This window comes from Heliangelus exortis, chromosome 2 (genome assembly GCF_036169615.1).
Source record: "Heliangelus exortis chromosome 2, bHelExo1.hap1, whole genome shotgun sequence".
In the NCBI taxonomy this organism is placed as follows: domain Eukaryota; kingdom Metazoa; phylum Chordata; class Aves; order Apodiformes; family Trochilidae; genus Heliangelus; species Heliangelus exortis.
Window position 1 is genome coordinate 62,976,931 of NC_092423.1, and position 26,818 is coordinate 63,003,748.

Consider the following 26,818-nt stretch of genomic DNA (forward strand, 5'->3'; position numbering starts at 1 on the left):
GACAGGCAGCTTTCCTGCCTGCCTTGTGGGCATAACCTGCTGCTCCTTTTCACTCACCCCACACCAGAGCACCAGCAGACACGGGACCTGGACCACAGGAGCGTGGCCATACCCACGTGAAACAGGCACAACTCTGTGCTCCCTCTCAGACCTTTCTAAGCATCAAATCTCCCACTGAAGAACATTTTCCTATCTCTTGCCAGCCTGACTGTTGAAGATTAAGCAAAGCTGTGGATTACTCTGCAGCTTGGTCTGCTCTGTTGTGCCAGGGACTTGCGGTAAAGTTGCAATGAAGCAAGAGAGGCAGCACGTTCAGATAAAAACTGGGCTGAACTTTCAGGACAGGTTTCTCTTGTTTTGATCCTGTCTACTGGGGTGCAGTGGAATTTTTAAAAACCTGTCAGAGAAAATGAAAAAAAGAAAAAAGAAAAGAAGAAGAAGAAAAAAAGAACTCTTTGCATAATGTCCAAGGAAAAAATGAAGGCTTTTTTCACTTCCACACTTCAGCATCTCAAAAACAGCCAGCAGAGTATTACTATTTACCAGAAGGTCTAAAAAATGGATGAATTCCCATGCACAGCGACAGTAACAGTTTATTCTTTTTCATAATGAAAACAAGCAGGAAACATTTTACTCCAAAGGACGATTTTTCCAGCAACCTCTCAAGTTCTCTGAAACCAGCTGTAACTAGAAAACTGCTTGCCGAATATTCAGTAATTTTATATGATGTTGTATGCCAAACGTGAACTTTTAAATAAATTCACTATGTTACCCTACCGTGTTTTCAAAGCCACCCAGTTAACTACTTTATTAGATCAATAAGTAATTCTGGATATAATAAAAAAAAAAAACAAGAAGGTATATTCAAAGAGAAAGAGAGAGCTCACTTGACTGAAAATGTACAGGACGGAAGCAGAAGAAACAATGTGAAGATGAAAAAAATATTAAAAAAACTACAAAACATTCAGCACACCAAAAAGAGAACTTCATGATCTCACTTTGCCTGTAGAAGGGCTGAGCAGGCTTTCTATCTTTTTCCATTACCAAGCTCCCTAAAGTGTTCCTGGTGGAAGTGAAGCCCTCCAACAGAGTGACTGGGCACCAGCTTGCTTTCCAGAGGCAGTCAACGAGTTTGCAGACCACAGCCTCTGGTCACTATTGCCAACACAGAACACAAACTAAAAACCACAGTTATGTTGCAAACTAATGAACCAACGTAACCAACAAACATTTTACAGCAAGCAACCTGCAGCAAAGAGTGCAACAGCATGATACTTTCCTCCAGGGTTGTGCACACACTCTGTAGCACTGCTGTATCTACAATACCATCTTTTATCCTGTTACCCCAAAGGGACAACGTTCCTACAGGATGGAAAAAATTGGGTTATAGATACTGTGCAGCATTTGGGGTGTATTTAAACAAATGCCAGACTTAGCAATTAGTTACCTTAATATTTTTCTGGGTATCCTGAAATTTACAGAAGGTCTGCAGGCTTGAAGCCAGACCCCACACCCCAGTTCCACCACTGGCATTGGACACCCACAAGCACACAGCTGGGACCATCCTGACCCTGAAGCAGCAAGGAACAACAGTAAAAAAAAAACAGTGAAGGTGCAGCAGAATGGAAAAATGAAAATCTGGTCGCTCACCTCCAGGAAGTTCCCTCAACAGCACATGGACAAGCAAGGCCCCAGCTTTCACAGCTTCAGGCACAAGACTCCTAGGCACTCCCACAACCCACCCCTATGTCTACAAAATGTCTCCCCAAGAAGGACAAATTCTTGCCTACTCTTGCAGGGTTTGAATTTTCACTCCCAAGGGTCCATCTGTGAGATAGACAGCTCTGATAATAAATGTAAACAACTTTTTTCTCCTTGGGCAACCCATGCCAAGCAAAATATCTCCAAATTAAACTAAATTAGACTGTGCTTTTGCATGCACCTCTCCCTAGCTACCACTTTTTCTTAACAGCAGGGTAATAAATTGCACTCCAGGAGGTGAGGCATTCAGCTAACAGGCTTCAGTACTTAACATGTATTGATGAACAGGACAGCAATAATGTTAAGAAAACTTGCAGGGTCACGGTCCTGACTGTAAGGTTGTAAAATCACTAACTGGGAAACCCACTCCCCAGCTGGCTAATGATTCAGCTTTGAAAACAAATATTTAATAATTATGTAGAAGAGGGAAGCTGTCGACAGTTACACCTTGGGGTGTTTCCAGAAATGACAAGTATTTTAAAATCAAAGTCACAAATTCTGCAAATTCTGCAGCATGTGTAATTTGAATATGAAGTGTACATCCTGACCACATAACATATTGCTAGGAAATAGCACGGTGGAGGCAGTTTTTCCAAGACTACATATATTCCCAGAGACACACTAAAATCTAGTTTTAAACAGTAATACAAAGATAAAAGCATGCAGTGGGTATGGTAATGCTTTGGAGGAGTTTCCATACGCTCAACAATCTGTGGATTAATAGTGCCCTGATGTACAGTAGTATGTTGGCCACTCACAGCTCCATGGAAGATTATTCCATTCACCATGAATATTAACTGAGGATTAGGCATATGTCAATTTTTCATTCATATTTTTAACTTGGTCAGGTCTAGGACACAACTGCTGGGGTTTAGGGTTTTTTATTAGTCTCATTCTCTAAAAGTCTGATCCCAATTCCATTAATCTGCACTAACATCAAGGAAGCAGGTTCAGCACTAAATCAGAAAATTTATGTTCTCATAACGATTTACTCCTGCGTCCCTAGGAGCAGCTATACTACAGCACTAAAAAATATAATTTGTTTAACCTATTATTCTGACAGTAGATGTAGCTGATAACTGGGGAAATAGTTAAAGAAACAGAGCAAGTATAGGATGTAAAAAAACAGTATTTTTTTTTTCTGTGATAACTCCCAATTTGGGCTGTGTAGTTCAAAATCAGAATGCTTTTCTAAACCTCTGTGTTAGGAGCAGGCAGTAAAACAGATCTATATAATCTTCTGTTACAGCAACCCGTCTTGTAACAGGCCAAAGTCTCCTGAGTATTTTTTTTTTCTTGGCTTTTATTTAGAACAGAGATGTAGACAGATGGGTAAATAGCTGGCAACAAAACAAAACATCATTTACTAGTTCCAACCTAACCTAAGGTATGGAAGATTCACCTTCCACTCTTTGTAGCTCCAGAGGCTTCCCACACAGTCAGCATCACTTGTGCCTGGGCAAAATTACTTAAAAATAATAGCAAACTGGAAGGCTTCTAAGACAACATTGTCCATCTACTCCATATGGGCTGTGCATCACCTTAAAAACAGCACAGCCCCTAAGAGTAAGATCTCCCCGTGTTACTTTGTTGCCCAGGTCTCCTCATTGAAAATAAGATTGCCCCTAACAGCTTGGGCAGGCTAAAACACCATTGGCATCAGCCTGGGGTCAGGAGTCTGCCCTGTTTGTATATGCACACTGGCAGCAGGTGATATTTGAATTTTCTAATAAAAGTGCTGTTGTTTCACCCTTTGGACAGGAATGCTGATGACTGGCAGGGATCCCGGATTCCCCAACATCATTCCCCTGCAAAAGGCACCTCAGAGGGCTTGTTTCTCTCACTGCTGAGACAGAAAGGCACTGCAAGAGTTCTACTCACCTACCCCATTTCTCCTAATACTTGGAGTCTGGGTACCACGTTGCTGGAAGGAGCTGCTTCCATGATGCAAAGCAGAACAATGCAACTTGGCAAAAATATGCTACAGCACCTACAACTGTGAGTATATAAATATTTCAGAAGGTAAACTGTATTTTGGTTTTGCTTGTTTTTAACATACATACCCATCTTTTTTAATTGTCTGGTAAGTCGTTTGTGCAGTGAGGATAACAGTGCAAAAGTATGCTAAAATTTCATTTGCACTCTAAAGATAAAAGTTACCATTAATCACATCAGAAAATAAGAGAGTCTGAAAGTGCAAAAGTTTCCCTTTTTAAAGGGAAAAAAGTCATAAGTACCAAAACCCTTTCAGAAAGGGGGCTGACGAACTCTTCCTTCCTGTCCCCCAAGAAAGAGAACACCTTTAACTAGCTTGCACACAGCTAAATAGCTAGAATAAAAGTAGTGCAACATATGCTGGCAGTACAAAGCCAAAACTGTCCTCTATGTATTCTGTGATAAGGAATTTTGGAAAACAAGGTACCTATCAGCACTACCACCAGCTAAGTGACTTATCAAATCATCTACAAAACAACATCATTGCCAAAAGCTATCAAGGGATTTATCAACAGGGGGGTAACCATCCACAGCAAAACTGCACTACACAGAGCAACAGCACAGAAATATAAATATTCCTGTTCCTCACATAGGTTTGGCTTTGGCTGGCCTCTTCTGTTCACCAATCATTAGTGATTTTCACCAGTCTCCACCTTTACTTTGCATCCTCTTTGGGGGAAATTTATTACACTGTGATTGCAAAGAGGCAGCAACCAATATGGACTCCATCATGTAGGTAGGATGCAACTCAGTATACATTTGTAGGTGAAGTGCTGTGTTCTCCTTCTGAACTCACCAAACATTTTTATAAGAACCAGGCAAGCCAGAATTACAGACTCACCTGCACACAGATGTGATCAGAGCAAGCTTGCTTGTTAAAAAAAAAAAAAAAAAAAAAAAATCAGTCCTACTTTATGCTTGGGAAAGAAAGATTTCTCTTTAATAAAGTAACCCATAACCAAATCTTGATGCTATAGAAGATAACTTACAATACATCCCAAGCAACTTTGAGGATGGACAGTACAGACTAAATATCGCCATGTATAGTCTTTTCTTTAACCCGCATACACATATGCAAGTGAATCCAAAACATTTTGTAGGCCAGTGCCACTAACTTTTTTGAGACAGTCTTCATCAAAGAGCAAATGGGGCATACATGAATGACAGGAAACCACCTTTCTACTTCCAACTTTTTATGTATAGGATTATTAAAAAAAACAGGTATAAAATTCATATTACAACAATCTTGAAAGGTAATTTTGCCCCAGTTTTCAGAAGGCATATTTTCCACCTATCTGAAAGGGCTTTAAAACTTTTCTGTCTTTATCTGATCAAAATACTGTCCTTCCTCCTGCAGTCATGGCATTCTTTGTGGTGAGACTGTTTCACTATCAATATTAATATTCAAATGTCAAGTTTATGACAAGTTTCCTGTGCTATCTGAAGCACTCAGAACAATCATAATCTGTGAAATATTAAACAGTAAATTTTTTTGCTACCTGCTTACCATTCCATCAGCCCTAGCTGTGACAGAACAGCACTTATACCAGTCACATGCAATTTTACATAGAGATGTATTGTTCAGCTTTTCTAGCAGAACTCATACATTTCCCCAAACTGGCTTCCATTGTTTTTAGCAAAGATATACGTTTATTCGTTTCCTGAAGCACAACTGAGCTCCGAGTACAAGTTCAATTTATAGTATTCACTATTTTAGACTTTTGTTCCGCATATATTCCTAAATTATAGCAACTTTAACATACAGGGAACCAGTGAACCACTCAGTTTTTTTTTTTTTTTTTTTAAGGATCTTTGATTTTTTTATTTTGCTTTTTTTATTTTTCTTTTCCTGTTTCAGTACTTAGTTGAGTCTCTTTCTTTTGTATTATCTAAATTGTGTTTACATATCTTTGGCTGCAAAGGGTATTTTTATTGCAACATGTAGGTATTTTCAAAAGCAACATACATTAGAGTTGCACAGCTGAGAATGCACTGAACTGTCACCCCTTTCTACCAAGCTGACAAAGTTTTTGAGAAGCTTTTATATGGTATATGAAAATTTTCAAACTGAAAATAATGAATGGCTATTCCCATACACAGAGAGGTACCTGTTGATTAGATAGATACTGTTTTCTCCTTCTCAAAGAAAAACTTTATGAGGAATGCAGAAAAAATACATCAAGCATTCTATTAGCAGATCAAAATTAAATGCCTCAAATAACTCATGGAAAGCTTAATTTTCAGTGTATGGCTTGATCATGCCATAAACTACTTCAGTATCATTGTACTGGTCAGCTATTTCCACTGTTCTCCCCTCTGATACAGGAAGCTGACTTCAGAACATGCATGTTTTCTGAAGTCTTAATTAACTCCAAATTTGAGCCAAAGGGGTCTGATTCTAATCCTCAAAAGTCAACAGGAGGAACACCAGTGGGATCAGAGCCTAAAACAACAGGTTTACAGTAATCAAAAACTCTGAGATACATAAATACTTGCCAATATCTCTATACTATCTTGTCATCAGTGTTTCCACTACAAACCTTGTACTTGGGGATGTCTGTATGTTGGATGCTACCCATCCTTCTGTTCCAGCCAGCTGAAAGGAATTGTGATACAACACACCTCCCTCTTCTCCAAAGACCTTAAGACAATTAATAGAATCCCCATCTTTCATACAAATTAACAGGATCTACAATTTTAGGCCCTAATCCAGTTTACCTGCTTTGTTACAATGTGCTTTTGCAGGGTATAAAAGGAAGCTTTGTTTCAGATTTTGTTTCAGGAAATCAAGGGCTACCAGCTTTTCATTTAGTATGTTGTGATGTGAAATAATCAGGGCTAGATATGCAACAAGGTTTAAACAACAGCTCATGAATAATGTGCCCTGCAATTCTTCATCATTCTGTTTACACTGCATTGAGAGTTATAAATGAAGTAACAAACAGCAAAATCCAGTCCTGTAAAATATGCTTTTCAAATAATAACAGGGATAATACTAGCATCACAAGCAGTATTCTTCCTACTCCAATCAGTGAGAACATCCTTGATTTTGATCTCCTGTTGCACTCAGAAGGACGTCTATGTTTGTCTACAGATTCACTAAACTATTACAGCTGAACTCATTATTTTCAAGTGTTTGAAGTACCTTGAGCTTGACAGAAGACAAGAAAAACAAATTCCATTCGACAATATGCAATTCATACTATTCTTAATTAATTCACATTCATAACATAAGCTGAAGCTATTCCAAAAACTCCATTATGGTATATTCTGGGAACAAGTCCTAGGAGGAAAACACAGAACTTGGCTTAGTACAACCAACCCACCAACACAACTTTATACATCTTTCTAAAATGAGCCCAAGAGTTCCTTCTCCTTCCTGCTACTGGAGGGATGCCAGTACCAGGCCCACCAAACTACTTGATCAAGAATCAGCTCAAGATTAAATTGTCCTTCCTTCTGCAAAAATCCCTTCTTAAAGAGGGCCAATACTAGCAGTTTCCAAGCAGCAATGTAGGCAAAATATGAGTGGAGCTGCTTCACAGCCTAGTTGAGATGTCTAGCTGAACAAACAGGGCATACATGTTGACCCTGACTTTTACATTAAAACACTGTCATTTTTTCTCTTGTCCTTCCAGGACTCCTCCACATCTACTCATTCATCTTAAGACCTGCCTGTGTGTCTAGAAACTGAACCACATGATGGACAGGCACTTGTAAAATGATCCTACCACCTGACCCCCCCCACAGATTTCCAACTGCTTGCCTCTGTAAGATATAATTCTGCTGAAGAAAACTTGCTCTGAAATCCTGTAGGATGCTGGACCAGAAACAGCAGAAGGCACACCAGTAATAGAGCACAATCTAGGCAAGGTGAACCCTACATGGAGGCTCGCAGTAGGCTCTTTCTGTGAGGCAGAGGCTTCTCAGTGTTTTGTCTGAGGTAGGAACACACAGAATTTACACACTTATGTTTGCTCCCAGTAGTAACCACAATTTCTTTTAAAGTCCTGAAATTAAGTTAAGAGATGACCCAGGTCAGTATTCATGCATGGAACATCACAGCCTTTCTAAACCACAAGAAAAAAAAACCAAAAACACACACAACAAAAAGCTCCGCTACGGAGTAAACCCCACTTACACATGCTACAAAAGCTCTTATTTTCCATGCCCATCCAAGAACAAAAAATTGTCCAAAGACTGAATACCAGCTCTCCACAAAGGACCTCTGAGCCCGCCAGAGCGTCCCAGCTCCCTGCCAGCCTGCCCGCTCCGAACAACAAGGCACTGCATGTAACAAAACTGCCCTCAATCTGTGACAGCAATACACGGAGCACCCAGACATAAGTTTCTCTTCATTGCATACCTACTTGTTCAGGTCTCTGTGAGAACTCCAAAGGAAGGCTTTCCTAGTAAGAAGCAAAATCACTGGCTACAACTGCAAAGCGCTGTGTTGCTAGCCAGAGACAGAGAGCACACCAATCCGATGCTGAATGACTGCCAGCGAGGAGGAGTTCCAGCTTAAGGCCTCAAAACCACTTGGAAAGCTGCTGCCTGGCTGATTATGTCCCCGTGGAGAGGGTAAGGCTACACAGATCAGCGTGTGCTGCAGATCAGACACACAGCAGCCAGCAGAAGCTGCAGATCTGAACCTGCAAACACGTACGCTGCAAATCCCCCCTGGTGCCTACTCGCACCCTGAGCTCCATGGTTATAAAAATTATAGCCCTACCAGTGAAACAGTAGTCCACGGGCAGTGACCACAATACATGCTAAACGCCACTTGAAAACTAACTGGTTTGTAAGAAATCTTAAAAAAAAAAAGGTGAAGGATATGGTAAAACTCCTATCAGAAACAGTAAGGGCAGTGTCTTTTGGGGAAAAAAAAGGGACAATTTGGCATTTGCAGTGTATACAAGATGTCTTCATACACTTTCCTGATTCCTTGCCAGTAACTATTCAAAAAAGACCACTTAACAAGCAAACAGGTCTTCAGCACAACAAATAATAAAAAAGAGAGCAAAGCTTGTGCTATTTAAATATCATGAAACATTCTGCTAATCATGCACAGATGGAAGTACAGACGCTTCTGCCAGACGCCTTGTTCAGAAACTTTGCTCTATTTTTAATTATTTGATGCACAGAGGACCTGTTTGCTGATTAAAAGGGCACTGCCTTTAAAAGGACTCCATCAATATGGAATCTAGTCTTGTTTACAATGGAGGATTTTAAAAGTAGTAACTCGTACCTCCAAGCTCCCTGCACCTATTTTTATAATCTTCTGAGCATGTGGCTGTTTTTTTTCAGATGCTTCTCTCACCTTGGGAAACTGTTTACATACAGGAAAAGTGAAACTAACTATACCCAAGCTATTGTTAAATACATACAGTGTGTTTCTTCCTCTAGTATCCTTTAATTGGTATCTTTTTTAGTGTTACCTGTACCAAGGAGAGGTATCAATTTTCAGAAAAAAACATTGTTTTTGACAACAACATCACCTCCCAAAAAAACCAACCAGAATATTTAATAAATTGTGTTTTCTTAATCTGCTATAGCCACATTATCATATCAATAGTCAGTTCTTGGCAAAAGAAGCAGTAATAAAAAAATAAAAAAAGAAAAAGCCTCAAATTTTTTCACTTCATACCTTCTGTGACCTTCGCTCATTCAGTGGGATGGTGTTTCATTCCTGTACTTCTCCATAGCAGGCTAGGAATTTTTACTTCACTGAAGAGCCTCACTCAAAATGCATGCCATAATAAATTTCTTTTCTTTTTCTGAATGAAGTGCTTTTTAAATATTCTTTTTTGGTTTGGTTTACATTTTATCTTGAAACTTTTGCAATCTGCTACTACAGAACTTTGTGACTTGAACTGAGTCACAGCATGAAAACAACTGGAAACTCAAAGAAAACTGCCCAAGCTGTTGCTTTTGTTCCACCAGTATGATACCTGAAAACTTAACTACGTTTCTAAGGTTTACTAACATTATCAATTTGAAGTGCTGCTATTAACACAGTAACAGAATCCTTCGATTAGCAGACCATATGACAGGATAATAAAGTAACAGTGAGCCCATTATCTTATGAACAAACGACCCAAACAGGGTGGCTCAGGGTTCATGCTTAGGTATATAGAAAACAAACAAATTACTTTTTTTTATGATGTTTTTTTTTTCACACTGCCAGAATGTAGTATTATACAAATATATGCAACTCATTTGTTAGAGATTACCTGACAACCCTGAAAAGCAAGATGCCTGCTGAAGAGAAACTGCAGCTGGAAAACAGGGAAGACTGACAGTGGCACATGGGACTGAAAAACTAATGTTTGGCCAGGGAAAGAGTCACCCACAGTGAAGCTGCAGAGAAGAAATAATTTTTTTTCCCAGGAGAAGGGGAAGGCTGTATGGCATAAAAGGCTTGTCCAGGCAAATCATCAGGGTTGCAAAGCTCAGAATCTGGCTATGACTAACAAGGAAGGAAGAGAGGTAGACGAAACAGCATTCAAATTTGCAGTTCTGCAGAAAATTACTGAGGTATCGAAACCCTCTGAGAAGAAATGGATTTCTGATACACAGAAACACACACAAAAGATAAGCTGAAGAGAGGGCCAATGCAAAAAGTATCATGCAGGTAACAAACCTGGTGAGGGATCTGTGCAAGTAGGTCAGATACCCAGCAGCAAGAACTGCTGAGCACAAGAGAATCTCAGTAGAGAAGGGGGTGAGGAGAAAAATTCATTGGCCAGCAATAAAAGAACTAAGTTTGAGTAAAGTTAAAGGGGGACAGAAGGATGAAAGAGCAAAATACTCTTTGGACTATATGAAGATGAGTCTAATTCACCAACACATCCACCTGAAGCAAGGGAGAGGATCAATGACACTTGACTGTGGAACAGTTTTCATTCCCTTTTCACTTGGAGGCAAAGCCAAGCAAACACTCAGCTGCCACAGCACCAACCAAGCAGTGTCTGATCAGCAATGCTGACCTGCTGGCAAATGCTCCAAGTCCACAGGGCCCTGACACCCTCTGGAGAAACCAGGCCAGATCTCACGCTCTGTCACACCACATTTACAGTCACATGGCTCCATTTACACCATCAAAGTAAGTAACAGAGGTGGGGACCAGACCCCTTATTCCACCACTGCCTTTGGCTGAGCACCTTAGTCTCGATGCAACACAGAACATTCACAGTTCACATGAAACAAGATAAGGAGCATAAAAACCTGGTTGCTGTAGCACAGGCTGTGCAGCACTGCTTGTTTCATAGAGACACTCTGGCTGAGCTGTATAAACAGCACCAAACACTGCAGCCAGCCAGCTCACAGCTCAGATGAACGCACTGCATAGCAGAGCTGCACACATAGCAGAAGTGTGTCTTAGTTTGCATTTCTTCCATTCCATACAGCCAATGTGACATTCAACAAGTTTGACTCCTTAGGTAATGGGTGTACATACCTGACTGCTGCTCTTTAGTAGATTTCAAATTCTTACTATAAACCTTCTACCCACCTCAGTTTTCCTTAGGGTCCTTTCTGGCTGGACTCAGATAACAAAGTCTGGACAGTAGTGCCACGTAATAAATGTACTTCCAAGAAGGAATTACTTTAATTCACTCAGTCACTACACACTATTCCTCCCAAATCTGCTGCTGAGCTGCAATCAAATAAACCGGTGGTGCCCAACAAATGGTAGGATATACCAATGCTGCTTTGTATCATTCTCAGAGCTGGAGACCAGGCACAGAGACTGAGTTATTCCGTCACCTTGTGCAAATGTAGAACAAAATACAGAGTTTTACTCCTTCTTTAGTCCTTCCGGTATTGTGGTATCACAGATATTTAAGCCAATATATAATATATATGTGTGTTATCCAAAGTGTAATTTTAACAATAGATTATTGGTCTGTGAGATCTACCATCATCCTCTTTCCCTGTAAAATAGAACACAGACCTCAAAACACGTTAAAGAGACTGCCGTGTCACTTATCTCCCAGCAATTAATTAATCAACTGTCAAGTTCACAAAGGAAATCACCAGTGATTTCCAGGACCATATTATTAACAACAAGAATATTAGGCCAGATCACAGCAGAGATCCAAGAAAATTTAGCAAGACTGGTAGCAGAAAACCTGAAACTCATCCCAAATTCAGTGTGGAGACAGACAAGATCTAAGCAAAGAGGCAAAGCAGCTTTGTAGTTCTGCAAAATAAGTGATGCAGAGGAAAATCATTTGTCCAGTTCCACCAGTTGATCTTTGTCTACTCCAAGAGCAGTGTTGCTCACAGAGGAGTCATGCTAACATGGCCCAGGGTAGCTGGTGGGAAAAGAGAAAGAGAATCCAGAAGAAATACAAAATCTAGGATGTGTTAGTTCTCTCATCTGTCATAAAGTAGAGGGAAATGTACCACTTCAGGTAGGTATCAGGGAGACAACAGTTTATCAGCAGAGAAATCTCTACTGCATGTTGATGAATTGGGGTTTGTTTGTTTGAAACAAGATACTTAAACCTTTAAGATATTCGTCTGCAATTAAAATCTTGTATTAACTTAAAGATCATGTTCAATATATTCATATGTTAGCCTTTTACTTGCATAAATATTAATAGAAATATCTCGTTCTGTGTTGCTTGGGCCAAACATTTTACTCAGAAGTTCAATCTTAATGACAAGGAACACTGCATCCTCTTGATGAGAGAAGAAAAGACCGTGGACCAAATCTGTAGTTCTTACACACAATCCCTTCTGAGAGCACAGGCAATGCTGCTTGAGTAGACTTTCAGTCTTTGGGGAAATGCTGCTATATCCAAAAAGGAAGGTGGAGGGTGGTTTCGCCAATTCACAGGTGGACAGACCACCTCTGAGCAGGCAGGTGAAGATCAGCCCAAATCACCACCTAGCAACTCTTTGGCTCCCTTTATAAAATGAATCTGACACCGTGGCTCCAGACACAGGTCCCTCCACAAGAGATGTAATGGTTTGTAGAAGAACCTGCCATGGGACAGCTCCCATGGTCATGGTGATATTTCTTTTCTGATTCTTATGGAGGATTTCTCTCACCAGCAATGCCTATAAAGCAGTACCTGAACTACCTGAGTCATTAAAAAAAAAAAAAGATAAAAAATTGTTCCATGACCTTCTGCTGAGGTTTCTGTCGCTTAGTTTATTATGTTATTAGTTTATTATGCTCCCTGCTTACTGAGTTTAAAAAACGCAAAATCTAACCTATTTTACCCTCTTGTACCTTTGCTTTTGAAATGTGACATATTCTGTAGGAAAAAAATCCCAAAAGCAAAATGGAACTCATTTTTGTATTTAAAAAAAATTAAATTTATCACCCAAGCTACAGCAAACATACACACCAATAGAAAATAATTGTGTTTGTACTTGAGTTCTGTACTTCAGGCCACCTTTGATCAACTTGATTAATACTCCTTTCAAAAGACTTTATAGATGGTGTATAAACACAATTAAAGTAGATTAATCTGCTCTGAATTCTATGTTTTATACAATTACTGTCCCTCTGATTAATTTTTAAAAAAAGCACCTGTAGATGTGCAAACAAATGCATTTTTCTCACTGATAAAACAGGCCTATGACAGAGCTTCCAGTACTGTCCAATAGAGATCACTATGAATATCTAATAAAACATCAAGCCGGGTGATGCAATATCATGTGACACAGTAGACAAAATACTACACTTCTTATTCAGCTGAAAGAAAAAATAGTCCAGATCTCACTTATAGCACCAGATAGGCTAAAATGCAACTCTCCTAGTCTCAGTGCCTGTGGGAGTATGGCACTAACTAGTCAAAGTGACTGTAGCTTATCCACAGACCTTCCTCTACTAAAGTCAGCAATAAAATTTGAATCAAATTCAACAGCATGATTCAACACGGTTGAATTTCAGAGACACTGGGTCTGAACAGGACCCACCTGACTCCTGATGTACAGAAGAGATTGACTTTGACCTTACCAGGACTGCCATCATCAGACTGGTGTCACTTCACCCCATAAATCCCCTTGCTTGCTGTTGTAGCTAAGCACTGCTGAACTCAGGTACCCTCTAGAAACACTGTGATGTTGTAATTAGCAATGAGGCTTGTAACGCATTCCCCTGCCAGAAGCAAGGGTTGCTGTGGCCACTAGAGTAAAAGAATGTGAGAAGAGATTGGGAAAGAATAAACATAGACAGGTAAGAGTGGAGAATTATTTAAGCATCTCATACTACAACAACACAGCAATCACCACTATCAGCTGAACTATAAAATATATATTACAAGAAAATAGCGATTTTTAAAAATCTTTTTAAAAGAACAAAAAATTCCTTTAAACCAGATTATTTCAGTGGAGGGGAGAAATGACACACAGAAGATACCTCTGATACAAGCCTCTACTTCCTGATATTTAAATTGTGTTAGGTTTTGTTTTGATTTTTGGAGAAATTATGTATTTAGCATCCTGTTTACAGTGCAACAGTAATGTAAACCCCCCTTCCTTTTTGGCAAGTGCTGTGCATCAGTCACATTAAGCTTACCATTAACTGTGAACTGCTAACATGTCTTAGTGTGGTTTCAATGTTCGTATGGCAAGGCTGAGCAGCATTTAGAAAACAATGATATCCCCAGGCCCGCACTGTAGTTTCTGAAGCACAGATTAAGCACGGTATTCTGCTCAACAAGCTCATCACTGTTAAGTAACTCATCAGAAAATAAAGAGGGAATTATCAAATGGGAATTGCCAAGTAATTAGTTCTCTGAAGCAGATGACATGCAACTGTTAAAGGGAGGGGCTTCCCTCTTAGTCATATGTCAGAGCAGAGCTTACTAATCTGTAAATAAAAATGCATTACTTATGATTACTTACGCTATGGGTTTTTAACCACTAGTGGTACACAGAGAATAAACTTACAACTTCTTCCAGTGCAGTAATCCACTAGGATTTTTTCTTTTTCTCTTGCATACAGACAATTTTCAAATTATTCTGGACATATCTGCTGTAAGACTATCTGGGGAAAATACCAGGGAGGGGGATGTGCTTAAGAGCTAAGGAAGAGAAGGAACGCTGTTTCTAACACATTAATTTGAAAAGTCACACCCTACTCAGCTACTACAAATGGCAGTGAAAGGGAACCACACCATGAGAAAATATTCACTAGTGCAAAAATCCCAAGCACAGCAAAGGAGGATTAAGCCTGCTTTTTGTAATTATCCTTCTCTATTGACTTTCTTTCAAGTAGCTGGCCTCACAGAAACGTTAAATTTACAAAACTACAAGGGCCTTCACTCAACCACACTCCAGTATGAGTCAGAAACACTTTAACACTGGTACTTTACAGTAGGGAGTAAAGAGTGATTCAGTAAATCCTTAAGTCAGGTTTTCAACTAGTCCCCAAACAGCCAGATCAGTACTAAGTAACTGATCAGAAAATAAAGAAGGATTTTGCAAGCTTGAGGTTTGCATCCATTGCAGTATCTTACCAAGAGAAACCTGTCAGCTAACAGACTACAATGCAGATGCTGCCCCTGGGGCTAACTTTCAACCAAAGCTATACCCCAGGTCTCAAGGGCTAACTTTCATCCAAAACACATGGTATTGAGGCCCAGCAAAACCCACCAGCACAACCCCATCCAGTGCCTACATCCGAGAGAGAGGGCAGGAGTAGACAGATAACACACAGATGCTAAGGCTTATACTACTAAATATCACATTTAGTCATCTCACCATTTTCGGCCCTCAGCACATAGAAGGTCTCCATCTCTCTAATACTTACTCTAACATCTGAAAGCCTATAAAGTAACGCTAGCAAGTTCCAGTGCATGGGGTACAAGTCTTTTATGCCATCTGCAGATACACCATGTCAAAGCAGAAGTTAGAAGGTGAATCAAACCTCAGGTCTTGGCTTATATCTCATAATGGACATGAGGCTTGTGTTTTTATGTAAACGGATCGCTAGACCCAACTCCATTTACACTTTTGACCATATTACAAAACTTTCAGTCAGACATCAAACCCCCAGCATCTGCCAAAGGAACCACCCCAAAGGTCAGGGCTGAGCTAAGGAGAGAGGACTGAGGAATAGCCGTATTTCTAAGATGCCAGCCTGCACTCATGTCACTTATTTACCTTAGAGTTACTCACTTCCACACAAACTGTTTAAAAAAATATATTTCTAATTACTATCCAGTTATACCTACTTCACTTCTCCATTTCACTTATGCTAATTTTAACATGTTCAAAATCCCCATTGCCTACCTTCTTCTAGCGCTGAAGCCACTGTAGGCCTTAGTAAACAGCATGAAAGGGAAGAAATAAAACAAGTTATGATAAAAGGACACTGATATGGCAAAAACAGAAAAGACCCCACCACATTTGAACATATTAATACAGATACGCACTACTTCTTTTTAAATTCGCCAGAAAGTATTTTAAAAGGACAGACTGTCATATGTTTGCAGAGAGCAGTAGCCAGAAGTCCACATAAAACAGAACTTATGCCTTATGTAAAGCAACATTGGTTAGTATACAGACATACTTTTGGAAAATTCATGAGAAAAAAAAAAAAAAACTTCTTACAATGGGGCTACAACTGTAAATTCAACCCTGTACTATAATATGATTAATAGATATCAAGTGACTCAACAGTGGAAAAGATTAAAAAGAACTCTTTAGTTGTTAAAATGTCCAGTGTCTCATGCAAAACCCTCTCAACACAACTGTTTCAAAGAAAGCATTGAATCTTTTGCCTACGTGGAAGGAGGCAGCACACGGTCTGAACAAATAACAATAACTGTGTTTTGTAGAGCAGGCTAAAATTAACTGGAGTCATGATTTAAAAAGGGGGGGGGGGGGCTGGGAGAGAAAAAAGAAAAAAAAAAGAAAAGAAAAAATTGCATCTCTATTTATTTATGTTAATTTTATTTTTACAAATCCTCATGTCCTTATTCAGGCAAGATGCTTAGCAGGCTTTGCAAGAATGCTGCTGGAATCGGCAGGGTGAGCACACCTGGAGCTCCGGCACAATAGCAACATTGTTCCCTGAAGCCATGCAATTCCTCCTGTGAGTAAAGGCACAAATGTACATGTAGGGGCATTAGGCCTAAAGTCAGGTTTCAGAGATGTCATGTTGCAGGCATTCAGTAAAACGTGCCCAGTGTTCAGTCCCTGTGACAGACACCATGCTAATAAGCTGGATCTGGCTAACATGGAGTGGGGCTTTGGCCACCTTCACTCCATATGTGAAAGCCATAAAGATGCTGAGTCTCTCATCAATGCTCAATCTCAAGCTGTGAAACCGATCTGTGGCTGCTCGCTGCACAGCGCCGGGTCACGTTTCTTTCACGTGTTACTGCTGTGAGCTCCCCCCTGGTACATTCAGTGACAGGGAGAATGTTTGCAAGCTGGCAGTCCCTACTCCAGTAACTTTTATTTCACCTACTTAAGTTTTACAGTAAATCTGTAAATCCTGATTATTCCCCGAGGAAAATGAGAACTAACTAATGAGGCCAACACGGGTACCCCAACCCCAGTCACTAAAATGTCCAACGTGAAGATAAGGAGTCAAAACAAATCTGATCTAAGGTCCACAGAAACACTGTGTTTAAGCTGCATGGGTACAGAATAAATGAGCATAGCATTGCATTACCTCATGCCTCTGCACCAGACTTAACTAGGTTATTTTTTTATCAAAAATGTTTGCTTAACATCTAATATTTTCTTTCTCATGTAATCACAGTAAATGCCAGAAGCTAAAATATTCAAGGTAACTTAGCACAACGTTGTGGATAATACAGCCTGATTATTCACAGAATTTGACCACTACACTGTAAGCAATTACTTCTTCTAATTAAGAGGGAGAAGCTTTTCCTGCAGTAATAATTTTTGCAACTAAAAACAATTTCCTACAACCTAAGCTGATTCCGAAAAAACCTAAATACTTTGTGGAAATGTTAATGTCACAAAAAAAAGCTTCCTTCTATTCCATCTCCCAAGTCAATAGATGCCATTAACTCAGTTTTCTTCCAAAACTGAAAGACGAAATGTAGCGCACAGGCACTCTGTCTGGTTTTTCAGCCTCAAGAAATTCTTACTGCCCCAAAGAGATATCGTGGTTACTGTCCACCCCCACCATTCAAACTGATTTGTAAACCATAGCAGGCATGTCTTTGCATGTAACTACTTGCTTAGACAACTTCCCTTTAATGCACAGCACCCTTCCCTGCAGCTACCATAAAACTCAAGTTATGGGCTGCATACTTCTCTGTGACATGCTGTATACATTAAAAATTATTCTGCAGTGGAGACTTTCTGATCAGCCCCCTTATAAACAGAAGGCCAGACTAATTAAGTTTTCTAGCTATAAATAGGAAAAAAATTCCTTTGATTTTCTGCAAGTAACCACTACATTTCATTTTCTTTTATTTAAAGACATAGGCAATTTTCTTATGACCCTTTCTCTTCTCTCTCTCTCTCTTTTTTTTTTTTTTTTTTTTTAAGCGTTAGCGGTATTGCCAAACCCAAGCACTTGGAAAACATATACCAGGTCCAAAAAACCAGGCTGGCTTAATAACAATCAGATTAAAGAAATAAAATAAAAATGTATGTTCTTTTTATTGGCAGTATGATCACTGAGCCTTGAGACTTGGCTTTTTCAAGGTATTCTCCACAACCATGGGGGCAGGAGAGAGAACAGAAAGGGAGAGCAGACTGATACATGTGCACTATTACATCCTGGCTACAGGCTACACCATTTTGGGGGGTGGGGAGGGAATAAATCAGAATAATTTAAAACATTCCTCAAACCTGAGGAAAAGATACCCAGGCACATCAGTGGTGATTTGTTATCCTGGGAAGTATCCCTTTACTGGATGGAGTTTAGTACACAGGAGGAACTCAGGACCCTGGAAAAATCAAGCAGGCTGCAAGCAGCAACAATCACTAAAAACATTAATAAAAGAGACGGAAGAATTTATACAGTTTTACGCGTGGCATTTTACAACAAACAGCAAAGCCTGTAAACTTTTCCATTCATACTATCATCTTTTACTAACCGACTATGCTCTGACCTGAGGTGCGCATAAAACCACTCATCTGGAACCCAGTGTCCTGTAAGTTACCAAACTGAGTCACGGGAGTAAATGAAATTTTTCTGAGGAGAGATTCTCAAGGACCTCTGCTGCCAGGCAAGGGAAGTACAAATGTATCACGAGTAAGTAATCGAACAGACCCGGGTAAGGTGCCCATGCTGATCACAGCCCAGAACAGACAGTGTACACTTATTAAAGGAAACAAAAAAAAAAAGCATTATGTTTCTCACCTTATTGGCAGTGCGTATCGTACAGTGAAGACAAAACGAAGGTGGTCACTGTCCCACAGGGGTCAAGAATAAATTCACAGCTTGTATTGCTCACCCGTCTGGCTTGGCCTGCGGTGTGACTGTTGATCTAGGAGTTGAGGTGACAGAAACCAAAACAGAAAGAAACAGAAACACAGTTAAGAGTCAAACCATTTACAGCATCCTAAGACATCCTAATGGAGACTGAGAGAGACTGCTTTTGCTTTTACTCAAGCACAAATATACTATAGATTTAATCCTGCAGACATAGACAGTAGAGAGCAGAACCCATTTATTCAACTGAGTGCTCTTTTCCTAAATGTGATCTTAATGAGGTGAAGAACCGTAAGCGAGTTGAGATGACTGCCTTCACTGCCAACAGAACATATTTTATTTGAGAAGTGGCATCATCCAGAAAACAAACTGCTGCAACTACTACGATCAGGTGAAAAATAAACAGCTTTGGAAATATGACATTACACAGTGCACCATTTTGTCATTAATGTTAGCACACTAGAGTTGATGCCTATTACTGCAATTTCCCAAATAATATAAACAAAGGAAAACTCTACCAACATGGGTTGTTTTTTGGGGTTTTTTTTTTGCTATTTCTGTATTTCTGCTCTGTAAAATTATGAGGAGCCAGCACTGAATTTCTGATGACATCACATATTAAACAAAATACATTTTGGTTTTTCACTTGGAATCTCACCAAATATTTTTACCACTATCGGGATGATACAAGGATTTAATGGGACCATTTCTTCCTCACTGAAAAGCATTTTTGTTGTTTCAGTTTATGAGCATACTTACTCATTCCTATTTAAGGAAGGATTTACACACATACTTAACTCTAGCTAGGTTCTTTAATCAATCCTCATTCCACAAAGCCCTCTCTGGGACATGTACTAAAGTAACTTTGCAGAGTGGGACCCATGCATACACACAGATTTGCATATGTTGTACCTCAGAATAAAGCTTGAAGGGAAAAATAATAAAAAAACAAACAAAAAAAGCATTAAAACCTCAAAATACGCACTGAGATCAAAAAGGATTACAGACATCAATCTGGTTTTTGTCATTCTATAGAAGTGAGGAGTCTGCAAAGTTCCTTACTTTTTAAAACATTAGTTAGTCAAGTATCAGTTCAGCCAAAAGTGAGTAAAACCCTTCAATTTCTATATATACAGAGAATGTGAACCACTGAACGAGACTCCAAAATACAGTGCCTTTTTCCAAATACCTATTTACTTACTTACTACACCTAAGAGTCTTGCATAAAAGTAAAATGAAAGGATGAGGTCATGATTTGCAGTGTGCAAAGCTCTGGCTATTGAAGTCACTGGAATATAGCACATCATTTCTTTGCAATGAGTTATCTGCCTGTGCCAAGTCTGTCGTACTTCTGTTTCTCATGCTAATTATATTGTTATTTGTTAAAGTGAGTCTTGGTTGCAGCCGCCTCAGAAGAGACCTACAACTCGATCTGTTACCTGCAACCTGTGAATTGTACAGACTGTACCTGTGGAGTCCTCCAAAGCAGCCAAACCATTCACAACCTGCCTGCTTAGCTAAGGCTGTCACACAGCCCGACTCCTCTCAAGCAGCATCGGCATGAGCTGCCTCACACACTGGAGTAGGTTTGCAGCCAGCCAGAGCTTCAGACCACCTATGCAATTCCAACACGCATTTCCTTTAGAGCCTGGCATACTTCTTTATTGCATTTCCCCTTCAATTAGTACGCCGCAACAAAAGCAGCACACTCTGTGAACAATGACAATGATAACCCTGGCTGCCATTCACTAAGATGTGCTGCTAAACTTCAGCAAGGGGAAAATGAGGCCTTGATTTTGTTCTACCGGCTACATGGCTAAAACAAGTATTTTTAAATCCTAATGTTTAAATCCTCAGTTGCTTTCCAAGTGATGGCATTCAAGTGTCTATTTTATTAATTAACAGGAAACTAGGCCACTGAATCTATTACATAAAAATTTTTGTTAAGTGAAATTCCAGGTCTCTTGTAAATGTCTTCTAAAACAAGACTAGTTTTTTTCAGTCTTTCCAAACAAATTCAATCTGGCCAGAAGGGCAGGGCAGAAAAGTTGTGCTGTTTATTTTCAGGAAGTCTTTCAGCTATGTATATATGGCCTTTTTGAAAATAATTACTTTCTAATGCTCTCAGCCACACAGGTAATTTGTCTTAGAATAAAATATGTATAAGTAGCACGAGGCAAACAAAGGCTCACCCTACAGGAGTCATCCTGCATGTAATTATTCCACTCTCCAGCCCATCCTTTTAACAGACTCCTACATTTCTAGTCACCTCCTCAGTACAGATGCCCAAAACAGGGGCGATGGTGCAAAGTGGGGAATGCTTTCTTGCTACAAGAGCAAGCTCATCGAGGCACTCAAAAGCTGCACTTTGGGTGTAAGAAACTGCCCACAAACTCCCCATCCTCTCACCCCTCTGAGGAGAAACACCCCCGCTTCGTAGGCAGGCTGAGACCTGCAAACTCATCACACTGAACCTGATATGGCCGGCTGCCTGGCACGGAAGGAGCTGAACCAGAGACAGGCATTTCTCATTACCTCCTCCAGCTCCGGTGCTTTACCATCAGAGCGATTAAAATATCTATTTTACTGAGATATTTCTGGATTGCATTATGTTCCAGACTTGTAGTACAAACGCTTGGGAGCTGTGGGTGCTCATGATTTCTCTTCACTGAGACATGAAATCCTTCGGGCCAAGTTCAATATTAGTGTAAGTGCACAGAAGATTAGTAACTGGAATAGGGGTGTTAACCACTTCTGCAGACGCTTAACACAGCTCCTAATCATGCAAAAATCCTATTTAAGCTCACAGTGCTTTTTGCTGTAAAAAGATATGGAGAAAATAATGGTGATACGCAGCAGATCACTTTCTGAGCTCTGTTACTCTACTACATGCCTGGCTTAAGTCCAATAAATGGAGTTATTCTAGATATACACCCATGTAAGTGGCCCACAATCTTGTCCCCTGGAGTCACTCCAGATTTATGACATTAGAACAAAGTGCCAAATTTGGTGCCTTTCACAAACAGGTATATTTTTTTTTTAAAGTGGCTCATAAGAGTGGCGTCCAAACACTGGGAGTGAAGAAAAATACACATTCCTCAGTTAAATTTTTAAGAACAGGAGGCAGTTCAGAGCTAATCAGATTGCATATTTTTTCAAGGTATTGCTAACTTTGTGGCAAAGTCTCCTGTTCTATGGCTACAGTATGTTGATGAGAGCAAATGCAAAAGAAAAAAAAAAAAGGCAAAACCCACCCAATATCGCAAAGGAATTATTTACTGATCAGAAAATTGTTTTTAACAGTTTTTCACCAAGAAAAAATCAAGTCAGCTTTCACCAAATGGCCTAGACCCTGCCAAGAGCCACAACAAGGCATACCAAACCTAAACGATGAGAGTGATATCCAGCATCATTCATTTTAATTTTACTGGACAGAAAGCATAAAGTACAGTACAGGAGTGGAGAATAATAAACCTGTAGCCTAAAATATGAATGCCAGAATGGGAACTGCTACAAACTCACGAACACTGCTACAGCCACCAAACAGTTAAAAGCCATCCAGAAACAACAACAAAAAAAAAAACCCAACAAAAAAACTCTGAAGAAACTTTTATGCAAGCTTTTATAAGCCAAAAGCATTCATACAAAGTACCACACCTTTGTTAATTTGCTAGTAATAAACACAAATGGAACTGACGATTTGCCTAACCTGCTGAGCATGCCACGTACCGTCCCATCTGCCTGACATTGCAGTAGGCACAGAACACCCTTCTCCAGAAGTTCAGCCATTAGGAAACTACCACCGGCATCCTTCAGCGTTCAGCAAGCTGGAGGCTGTGGCCGTGCTGGCCATACACCACCAACACCGGGTGGCACAAGCAGGGCTGGCGGTAGCCCGGTGGGTTGCCCGCCAGCCGTACACACACCTGACTGGACGGTGAACACCGTCTGTTACCATGGCAGCCTGATCTAATTACATGACTGATCAGGGCTGGAGTAAGCGGTCTGAAAGCCTACACCACTGACATGTCGCTACACGACGAGAGAGACAGACAGACAGGCGAGTGCGGAGGAAAATCTATTGACCTCCACCTTATGTAAAAAGTGAGCAGATTACAGCCACCCTCAAAGAAGAAAAAAAAACCAACAAAACTGCTGCCCATAAAATACCAGTCCAGTTTTACAAACATGTTAGGTGCAGCAACGGGCAATTACAACTTACTATTATCTCGCAGCATCACAAAAATAACTACGGCGTAATATTTTCCCCGGCCATTCTCAATTTCCCTCTCCCTCATTCATAACCCTTGCTCCGTATCACAAAACTGAACCATCTCCATCACCCGAACAGAAATAGATTAACATGAAGCCAGGATTTTCCTTTAGGGGAAGGCTTCATTCGAAACTGAAATTAAAAGTCCTTGACTTCTCGGTGTGTAAGCAGAGTAACTCGCCGTGCCTGACCACATCTGACACGTAGTGTAACCATTACTGCATAAAATACATAACCATGAGCGCTAAAGGTTAACGTGTAACCTGCGTTACAAAATATGAATTTCTTTACCATATGAAAGGGAAAAGGTCTCCGGCAAAGGTCATCTACCTGCAACCTCTCCGATCTCTACACAGAAAACATTTGTAAGGAGGAAGGTTTTACAAACCCGGATTCCTTCGTCTGCGCATAACAGGAATGCTTAAAATTTTTTCCCCAATTCTATGTGGAGTTCGGGCTCACGGGGGAAGAGATGCTGCTCGGAGGAGTCCCTATTACACAGCATACGGTAAACAAAATAAAAATAGCCTGTCGCTCTCGTTATCTACACAGTGCATTATATAACGGGCTTCCGACTTGTTTTCTTTTCTATTATTACTCTTCAGTAATTCCTCCTCTTCAATAACATGTAAATCGCTCCCAATTCTGTCATTTTATTATTATCACTATTACTATTACAGTAGGAGCTAACGTTTTCCAGCATGCTTCAATTTAGACTTTAATATTCTCAGCAATTGCACTGACAGATTCAGCACCCACAAAACATACAAGGGGTCATTTATTTGTTTTCTGACAGTAAATTACGATGCTTCAGAAAAAGGGGAAAAATAAAGCCAAACAAACAAACACACTAAACCCCAACCCCCCACACCCCAACCCCCCATCCCGACCCAAGCAAAGCCCGAGGCGGAGGGAGGACGGGGTAGGTGAGGGGCAGGAGGGCAGCTACCGCAGATGAAAGAGAGCAGAGCCCCGGGGCGGCGGCGACGGGGAGCCCCGGCCCCGCTCCTCCCCCTCTTCACCCCCCCGGGACGCCGCCGGCCGGACCCCTCGGGCAAGCAGCGGGGCGGGGGCGACCCCCAGTTCCTCCCCCACCCCCCAGTCCCCCCCTACCCCAGGCCCTCCCGCCCCGTCCCTCCGCCGGCGCTGCCCCTTCCGCCCCCGCTCCCCCGGCCGGCAGTACCGGGTGGCGTCTGCAGCCGGCCTGGGCCCTGAGTGAAGCGGAGCGGGGCTGCTGCCGGGCACATCCCAGCCCCAGCGCCGCCTCCTCCTCCTCCGCCGCCGCCTCCTCCTCGCTTCATTCACCCTCCGGCAGCCACCCAGCCCCGTACTACATACGCCGTGCGGCGGCGACCGGCCCTGCCGGCACCCGGCCCGCCCGCCCGGCCCCGCGCTGCGTTGCCTTGCGCCCCGCCGGGCCCGCCCGCCGCACACGCACCGCAGAGCTCCCCCCCCATCCCCCACCCATCCCCCCCGCACCGCACAGCCACACGCACACACACGCACCCGCCGTGTCGCCACAGGCACGGCACACAGCACAGACACCGCACCCCCCGGCTCACATACACACATACACAGGCGCAGTTTCACACGCACCCCGAGGCCGCCGCCGCCGCACCGGGGGCAACCGCGGCTCGCAAAATGTCCACCGTCCCTGCGGCCACTCACACCCCGTCCGGGCCAGGGGGGGGTGGGCGGGGGTGAGGAAGGAGGAAGGAGGCTGGAGGGGGGGGGGGGGGGGGAGGGGGGAACAACTGCAAGAGTGGCTCCTTTCGCCTTGTCGCCCCGGCCCCACGGCCCGGACCCGGCAACCCGCTCCCGCAGCGGGGCGCACCGTGTCCCCGAACCCCCGCTCTGCTCCCTCCACCGGCGCCCTCGGCCATTTCACGGCCTCCCCACCCCCGGGGCCGGGCCCGGACTCGGGCCCGTGGCAGCAGCACCCGCGGGCCGGGGGCGGCCGCAGCAAGACAGACTGTAACCCCGCGGCGGAGTGGGCAGTGCGCTCCCCTTTCCCCCCCCCCCCCCCCCCCCCCCCCCAGCCCCCGGCCCCGTGTTTTTCCAGCTGGAGATCGCCGGCGATTTGCAGTCTAAACAAGGGAAGAAGCCGGCGGAGGGGAGGGGGGGCAGGCAGAAAGCAGAGGAGGAAGAAAAAGCCACTTACTGTAAAGTGTCAGTGGAGGTGGGGTTGGCGTGGGGGGGGTCAGAGAGAGACTCGCACACAAACGTCTTCCTAGCTGGTCACGGGGCTTGGGTCTGCTTTTTTGTTTGTTTGTTTTTTTTTCCTTCCCCCTGCAGTGACACAGGTCCGGGATGTCTCCACCACTGTAGTAGAAATGATGTCTGCGGTACAGCGCTCGCTCCCTCTCCTCTCTCCAGCATGTAAATGGGTAATAGAAGCCAAATATGGAGCAGTTGGCTGCCTCTGCAACAGCTCAAGGATCCTACTTCATGCAAAACGGCGGGGGGGGGGCGGGGGGGGGGGGGGGGGGGAGAGTGGGGGTGGTGGAGAGGGGGGGGGAAGAGAAGGGAGGAGGAGGAGGCAAGGCAACACTCTGGCAGGCGGCCAAGAGAGCCACACAGATTATTGCATACGCGCAGCACCGCCGGGCCAAGGCGGCCTTAACCCTTTGCGGGGCCGCCGCACGCTGCCCGGGGCCGGACACGACGGGCCCGGGGCTCGAGGTGCGGGAGAGGAGGGGAACGGTGAGAAGGGTTTCGCTTCGCCTTGCCTCTCCTGGCCTGGCCTCGCCACTTACCTCCTCCTTCCCCTTGTCACACTTCAAAGGCCAGGCTGGCTCTCGCCACGGCGGGATTAATCCCTGCGCATGCCGCCGTTCCCAGCGAAGTCCCCGCTCCCGTGGCAGGCTGCGTCGCGGGGATCTCAAAGCACTTCGCAGGAGGAAAGGAATGAGCTGGGGAGGGGGTAACAAAAAAACAAACAAACAAACCGAAGCTCCCACCAAACAAATAGCAACCCAAACCAATATTGTTTAAGGGTGAAAGGAAGAGACAGCTATTGCAGCCTGCTGTCCCTCAGAAATGGCAGGGAATGCTGGTTTAAAGGATGCATGAAAATCAGTTGCTCAGTCGAGGCTGGTCTGTCTCTCTAAGGGAGGAAATAAAACTGTGCTGGAAGCCAGGGAATGCTCTGAAGCAGCCTCTGCAAGAGTCAGAAAGAGGGTGATTTTATTTAAGATGCCATATTGCATTCCGCTGTGGAGAACTGCGAAGTGATTTAGAGCAAGAGCCTGCATCCCACTCCCTTTTTTTTCTGAATTAGTTTTATTTATCCGGATCCTTGGCATATGCTTGAGTTGCTTTGTAGAAAGTACCTTCCACTTCATTCAGACCAAAGAGGCTCTGACTCATACTGTCACTGAACTACAAGACAGGCAAGGCTG

At 42.4% G+C, this 26,818-nt stretch overlaps 1 protein-coding gene across 8 annotated transcripts in view; it reads right to left on the reverse strand.

Moving 5' to 3' along the window:
• Positions 1 to 26,818, reverse strand: part of ATXN1 (ataxin 1) — a 277,784-nt gene that overhangs the window by 193,987 nt on the left and 56,979 nt on the right. For 2 of the 8 annotated variants that reach the window (XM_071736395.1, XM_071736401.1), the window contains exons 1-2: positions 24,601 to 24,756; positions 19,073 to 19,199 (exon numbers count right to left, since the gene is read on the reverse strand). The gene's annotated coding sequence lies outside the window, so the exon portion shown is untranslated. Of the gene's footprint in view, positions 1 to 19,072; positions 19,200 to 22,873; positions 24,165 to 24,600; positions 24,757 to 24,923; positions 24,944 to 25,013; positions 25,090 to 25,578; positions 25,957 to 26,173; positions 26,307 to 26,818 lie in introns of those variants that run through there. The other 6 variants (XM_071736400.1, XM_071736394.1, XM_071736398.1 and 3 more) reach the window with 6 other exon arrangements.